Source organism: Bison bison, unplaced genomic scaffold (genome assembly GCF_000754665.1).
Source record: "Bison bison bison isolate TAMUID 2011002044 unplaced genomic scaffold, Bison_UMD1.0 scf7180017862275, whole genome shotgun sequence".
In the NCBI taxonomy this organism is placed as follows: Eukaryota; Metazoa; Chordata; class Mammalia; order Artiodactyla; family Bovidae; genus Bison; species Bison bison.
The window spans coordinates 860,615-867,490 of NW_011492847.1; positions in this window are offsets into that span (position 1 = coordinate 860,615).

Sequence of the window (6,876 nt, forward strand, 5' to 3'; positions counted from 1 at the left end):
GGGGGGGGGGAGGGCAGGGAATGACATTTTGAGAATGAGATAGTCCAAATTTACTCATTCTTTTCTCTCAAAAGAGAGATTAGGATTAAGGATTAGGGAAGGGTTTAAATAGCTGTCTGCAGGGGTAAATGTCGCTCAGTCGTGTCCCACTCTTCGGAACTCCATGGACTGTAGTCCATGGAATTCTCCAGGCCAGAAGAGTGGGTAGCCGTTCCCTTCTCCAGGGGATCTTCCCAACCAGGCATCTAACCCAGGTCACCCACATTGCAGGCGGATTCTTTACCAGCTGAGCCACCAGGGAAGCCCAAGAATACTGGAGTGGGTAGCCTATCCCTTCACCAGGGGATCTTCCTGATCCAGGATTCGAACCGGGGTCTGCTATACTGCAGAGGGATTCTTTACCAGCTGACCTACCAGGGATCTGGGCTTCCCTGATGGCTCAGACGGTAAAGGACCCTCCTGCCAATGCAGGAAACACAAATTAGATCCCGGGGTTGGGAAGATCCCCTGGAGAAGAAAATGACAACCCACTCCAGTATTCTTGCCTGGAGAATCCCATTGACAGAAGAGCCTGGTGGGCTACAGTCCATGGGGTCACAAAGAGTCAGACACGGCTGAGCGACTAACACTTTCAAGGGTAAATGTAATGATTATTTCAGCAGATATTTATTAAGAGCCGACATTGTCTTAGGCACTCTTTAGTGTTGGTCACTCAGTCATGTCCAACTCTTTGTGACCCCACGGGCTGTAGCCCACCAGGTTCCTCTGCTCCATGGATTTCTCTCCAGGCAAGAATACTGGAGTGGGTTGCCATTTCCTTTTCCAGGGGATCTTCCCAACCCAGGGAATGAACCGGAGTTTAGAGCCACCAGGGAAGCCTAGGCACTATTTAAGGGACTAGGAATTCCAGTGGTGAACAAGGCAAATGTGGTTTCTGCCTTCCTGATCTGAGTGTGATAGAGTAAATAGACATTACTGAACAGTGAATTTCCTGGTGCTGACTGCTGAGTGTTATGAGACAGAACAAGATAATCTGGAGGTCAAGGAAAACTAGTGATATATATGAAGTCTGAGTGTTCTTAGTCAATAACATGCTGAGGTATGGGAGAGACTAAAGCTCTCTGGAACTGAAGGAATGTTGCTGGGCAGACCCACAAGGGCCTTGTAAACAGTGTTAAAGGCATAGAGTTTCTCATGATGGCAAAGGGAAGTCTTGAAGATTGAGCGAGAGAGTGACATCGTAAATTTTACTTTGTAAAGAGAATTCTGTGGAGAATAAATGAGATGAAATAGAAGTAGAGATTAGTTGGGAGATTGTTAGTAATCTAGATGAAACCATGGTGGCAAATGAGATTAGAAATTTGACAGAGGGAATTGCCTGGTGGTGCAGTGGTTAGGGGCTTGCCCTAGTGATAACCTGACTGCCAGTGCTGGAGACATAAGAGATCTGGGTTTGATCCCTGGGTCGGGAAGATACCCTGGAAGGGGAAATGGCAACCCACTCCAGTATTCTTGCCTGGAGGATTCCGTGGACAGAGGAGCCTGATGGGGCTACAGTCCATGAGGTTGCAAAGTTGATTGCAACTGAGTGACTTCCACTCGCTCACTCCATTGGTTAGGACTCCACTCTTCACTGAAGGGGCTGTGGGTCTGGTCCCTGGTGGGGGAATTGAGCCACTTGGTGAGGCAAAAAAAAAAAAGACAAGGAAGGCATTTTACATTTGGATCTGTATAGAGCTTGGAGGAGAGAGCTAACCTTAGAGATCTGGAAAATTTTAGCATAAAATGGCTATTGAAGCCATGGGAAATGATGAGATAGTTTTAGGGCAATCTGTGGGGATGATGGACTAGTGGAGTGGTTTGTAGATTAACTTGAACTCCTGGTGTTTTAATATTATTACCATCATTATTATTTACAGAGTTTTTAAGATGAAGAAATTGCACCTAGAAATAGGCATTTTAGAAATTCCAATCTATATGGCTGCTTTCCTATAAAACAACTAGATTAAGCCAAACAGAGATTGCCATCTCTCCATGGAATTTGGACTATCCAGTTCACCACAGCCCCCACCACTTTTGAGAGTCTTAGACCCAGTGAATGTCATTCCTTTTTACCTGCCTTTTTCTTAAAGCATTTGAATTTGGACTTTTGGCCTACAGGGTCAGAATGGACATGGGTGAAGGACTTTATACCTAAGAAGTATCAATGTTTATAGGCTTAGCAGTAAAGAAAAAACCTGAAAAGACAGTATGGCAGCTGGAGAAAGGAAAAGCAGAGGAGTATGACATCAAGGAGGTCAGTGTTTCAAAGAGATGGTATGATCAGCAGTGCCAAATGCTGCAAAATGCTTAAGCTAAGTAAAGATTAGGAACGTTTCATGGTGGGTAGGGGAGTACAGGAATAAATAAGCAGGTTAAGGAATAGTTAGGAAAATAAATTGAGTTGGCAATGATCAAACTGTCATTAAAAAATGAGAGAGGAAAGAAAGGACTATTTGCAGAGGGTGATATGTCAAGCCAGTTTTAGTTTTTGTGTTTTGGGATGAGAGAATCTTAACGTAAATGCTGACAGAGAAGAATCCAGCCGAGAGGAAGATGACAAAATATATGAAAAACCCCCCTGAGATGCAGGAGCCCCAGGAAACGCAGGTTCGATCCCTAGGTCGGGAAGATTCCCCTGGAGGAGGGCATGGCAATCCACTCCAGTATTCTTGCCTGGAGAATCCCATGGACAGAGGAGCCTGGTGGGCTACAGTCCATAGAGTCTCAAAGAGGTGGACATGACTGAAGCGACTTAGCACACAGGCACCTTAATTAAAAATAACTTCGTTGCTTTAAAAATACCAATCATCATCTGACATATCACAAATCTTAAGCTTATTATTATTTTTTAATTATCGGAAATGCAATAAAATGAGGTATGCCTGTCCTAGGAGGCATAATCATTGGTAGCAATCTTAGAAGCTGCCTACTACAGAACAGAATGGAAAGATTCGAAATGGATCTAGGACATAATATCACAGTAGCATCAGTGGGATCTGGTAGAAGTTCGTGACCTTGAATTTATATGATAGCAGTTTCTCAGACATTGAGATTTCTTCCAGAAGTGTTTAGTAATCAGGTACCTACAAGGATAATAAGATTGAAGACCTAAGAATGAAGTTAGTGTTAAAACACAGTTCTCTGTGGTGCAGGCTTTGTGTCAGTTAATAATTATCAGGTGTTCTCTGGAGTGAAAATGGATTGTTCAAACTTAAGGAGAGTTGGCAAAATCAAGGTAGTTCTGGCTACCATATCCCTGTGTCTGTTTCAAGGCAACATTGGGAAGGAGATAGTCTTGTGTTTAAGACTTTGGTTTGAAGATAGCCTGGGCTGAAGTCTTAGTTCAACTTAATAGTGGGGTGAAAGTCGCTCAGTCATGCCCGACTCTTTGCGACCCCACAGATTATACAGTCCATGGAATTCTCCAGGCCAGAATACTGGAGTGGGTAGCCCTTCCCTTCTCCAGGGGGTCTTTCCAACCAGGGATCAAACCAGGGTGACTTTGGGCAAATTGTTTAACTTCATCAATATTCTATTTCCTCACCTTTAGAATAGTGTTGTTGTGAAAAGCAAATGAGAAAATACATGGGAAGCACTTATATTAACTTTAGTACCTGTACACAGCAACCTTTAATTACATGATCTTCATTATTATGCCCCAATATAAAGTTTGTATTCTATTTGCTAGCTGCTAAAATTTTTTAAAAACTACTTATGGGTCAAAAAATGAAATCTTTGGAAATTCCCAGGTGATCCTGTGATTAGGTCTTGGCACTTTCATTGCTTGGCCCTGGGGTTCAATATCTGATCTGGGAACTAAGATCCCACAAGTTGCATGGTGCGGCCAAAAAAAGAGAAATTGTTTTATGGTTACCGAAATGAACTAAAACTCTGGGATATCCCCAATGAGCCCACAGATACAGCAAGCTGAAAAAGGGATCCTGACAAGTCCAGACTTTTCAGAGGGGCCTTTAATACTTTGCATATGCTACAGATACCTAGAGTTATTTCCTCCTTTTCTTCCTTCAGGCAATGTGTTGGAACCAGGATGATAATATGTACTTGAGAACAGTTACTTAGTTGCTTCTCAGCTTGTAGATGATGGCCTTGATTCTTGCAGTAAACTCTAATGTTGGCTTGGAAACTTTAAACTAGGAGCGTACTCAGTCATTCCTGTGGAGCTGAGAAAGAAGACAGAACAGCCTCAGGTGGCAAAAATCCCAGAAGATAGCAGGCTAAGCAGGGGATGACACACCAGGTCTAGAAATTTCTTTTCAGCATTATTGTCCCAAGTGGCTGCTAAATCTTGAGTGTTCAAGTTTAACTCTGGTCCTGTCTTGGAATAACAACAATATGAAATGTATTAGCATGCAGATGTGGAAGTGGTTACTATTCTCCTGGAAGTTGGAGAAACTCCCAAATGTTTATGTTGTCAAAGGGTCCTTTAGGATCCAAGTGTTGCTGCTCTCATTTTTAAATTTTTCTTGCAAACAAGGAACTTACTGAACCCTCCCTGGTCTCACTGTGGATCTTCCTCTTTTCCTTAACTTCTTAATGTTGGAGTACCCCCGTGTATTACTTAGTCATTTCAATATATTTGGAATTAAATCTATCATGGTAACATTTGTTTTCTATTTGTCTTACTTTTCTGTGTTACTTCTGTCTCATTTCTTACATTATTTTGGATTAATGTTTTTCTCAATTATTCCAGCCTCTATGATGACTTCCAAACAGGACTGGAAGTAGGGTGAAGTGAAGGAGGTGATTGCCTAAATTTCCAAATTTAAGAGGGGATCAAAACTCAGAAATCAAGGCAAATAATATTCTTACACATTGTTTTTAGAAAGCATAATGAATGAAAGACTTCCACTGCCAGAGAGTAGATGTGCCTTTCACTATTTCTCTCATTAAGCACAACAACAACAAAACAAACCCTATACCTTATGTAAAAAAACAAACATACCAAGACTCTGAAAGAAAAACAGAAAAAGAAGGCTGAGTTGGGATCTCAGAATCTGAGAAACAACACACTGCTAAGTTTCTGGAATTTTCTTTTGGCCTCTACATCCCAGATTTGTAGGCAAAGAACCCAGCAAATCAGAGGTGCCAGTGAGCCTAAGGGAAAAAAAGCCTGCTAAACAAAACCCTGCTGTCCCTAGTTGAAGCACCAAGAAAGGGGCAGCTTCACAAGACATAAAACTTTAAGGGAAAAACAAACAAAACTGCTCTATTGAAGCCAAAACATCACAGGAAAGAATATGGTCCCATCCCTACCCACAGCAGCAAAGCTGAGTGAGGAGCCTAAACGTTTGCAGTCTCAGGGCCATAATGAGGAACCCCTATTCCTCTTCTCTGATGTGGTGGTGTCAGAGAAGGCCAAACAGGAGCCCAGATTTTTATTCACACCCAGAAGTAACAAAGTCCCCCTAGCTCTTTCCCTGGGGTGATGTTACAGGAGACCTTGTGGGGCATCAGGACTCTCACCATTATTCAGCAGTAAGAGGCCACCCCCATGGCCTTGTCAGTAAAGACCATGGAGGGAGCCAGAACATCCGTTCCTGCCCAGTAATGACAAGGATCAACCTCCTCCTTGGGTGTTGTGGAGGCCAAGTGAGGAACCTGGACTTCTACCTCCATTGAGCAGTAATAAGGTGCCCTTTTCCTTTGCAGGAGCTGTGTCATTAAACAAACAAACAAACAGTCAAAACAGAAGGTTTAAATAAAATGCAGAGTCTTATAACTTGTAAAATATCCAAGTTTCAATTTAGAAAGTTATTCATCCTAAGGGGGAAAAAATCACTTATTCTACTAAGCAAGAACCAATAGATTTCAAACTATTTTCAATCAATAGGTGCCAACAAAAAAATGACAGAGATGTAAGAATGAGTAGACCATTTTATCCATGATGAAAATGTTTCAAGAAGCAATTATGAACATGGGTGAAATAAATGAAGAAAATGACAAAGCCTCGGCAAAGTAATATAAGATATAAAGAAGAACCAGATGGAAATTTGAGAACTAAAAATTCAGTAACTGAAATAGAAAGCTCTATGGATGGGTTCAGCAGAACTAAGAGTATAGAGGAAAGAATCAGTGAATTGGAAGATGGAAGAATCAAAAAATAACCCAATTTGAAGAACAGAGAGAAGAAGAAAAGTTAAAAAGAAGAAAGAGAGAACAGAGCTTTAGCAATCTATGGGGACTACAGCAAAAGATTTAACATTCATGTCAGCAGAGACCCAAAAGGAAAGAAGAAAGAGTGAGGCTAAAAAGTATCAATACTTGAAGAACTAATGGCTGAAAACTTCTCAAACTGGATAAGAGGTGTAAACATACGGATTCAAGATGATGAGCAAACTCCAATCAGGTAAGTCAAAAGAAGTCAAAATCAAGATACATCATAATTAAACTTATGAAGCCTAAAGACAAATTCTTAAAAACAGCCAGAAAAGAAGTAAAAACTTATATGCTATGCTAAGTCACTTCAGTCGTGTCCGACTCTGTGTGACCCCATAGACGGCAGCCCACCAGGTTCCCCCATCCCTGGGATTCTCCAGGCAAGAACACTGGAGTGGGCTGCCATTTCCGTCTCCAATGCATGAAAGTGAAAAGTGAAAGTGAAGTCGCTCAGTCGTGTCCGACTCTTAGCGACCCCTTGGATTGCAGCCTAACAGGCTCCTCCGTCCATGGGATTTTCCAAGCAAGAGTACTGGAGTGGGGTGCCATTGCCTTAAGGGAAAAACAATTCAGATGACCATAGATTTCTCATCAGGCATCAGAATGTCAGAGGGATGTGGCATAATATTTTTCATATTCCTTCTGTTCTATTTGCTG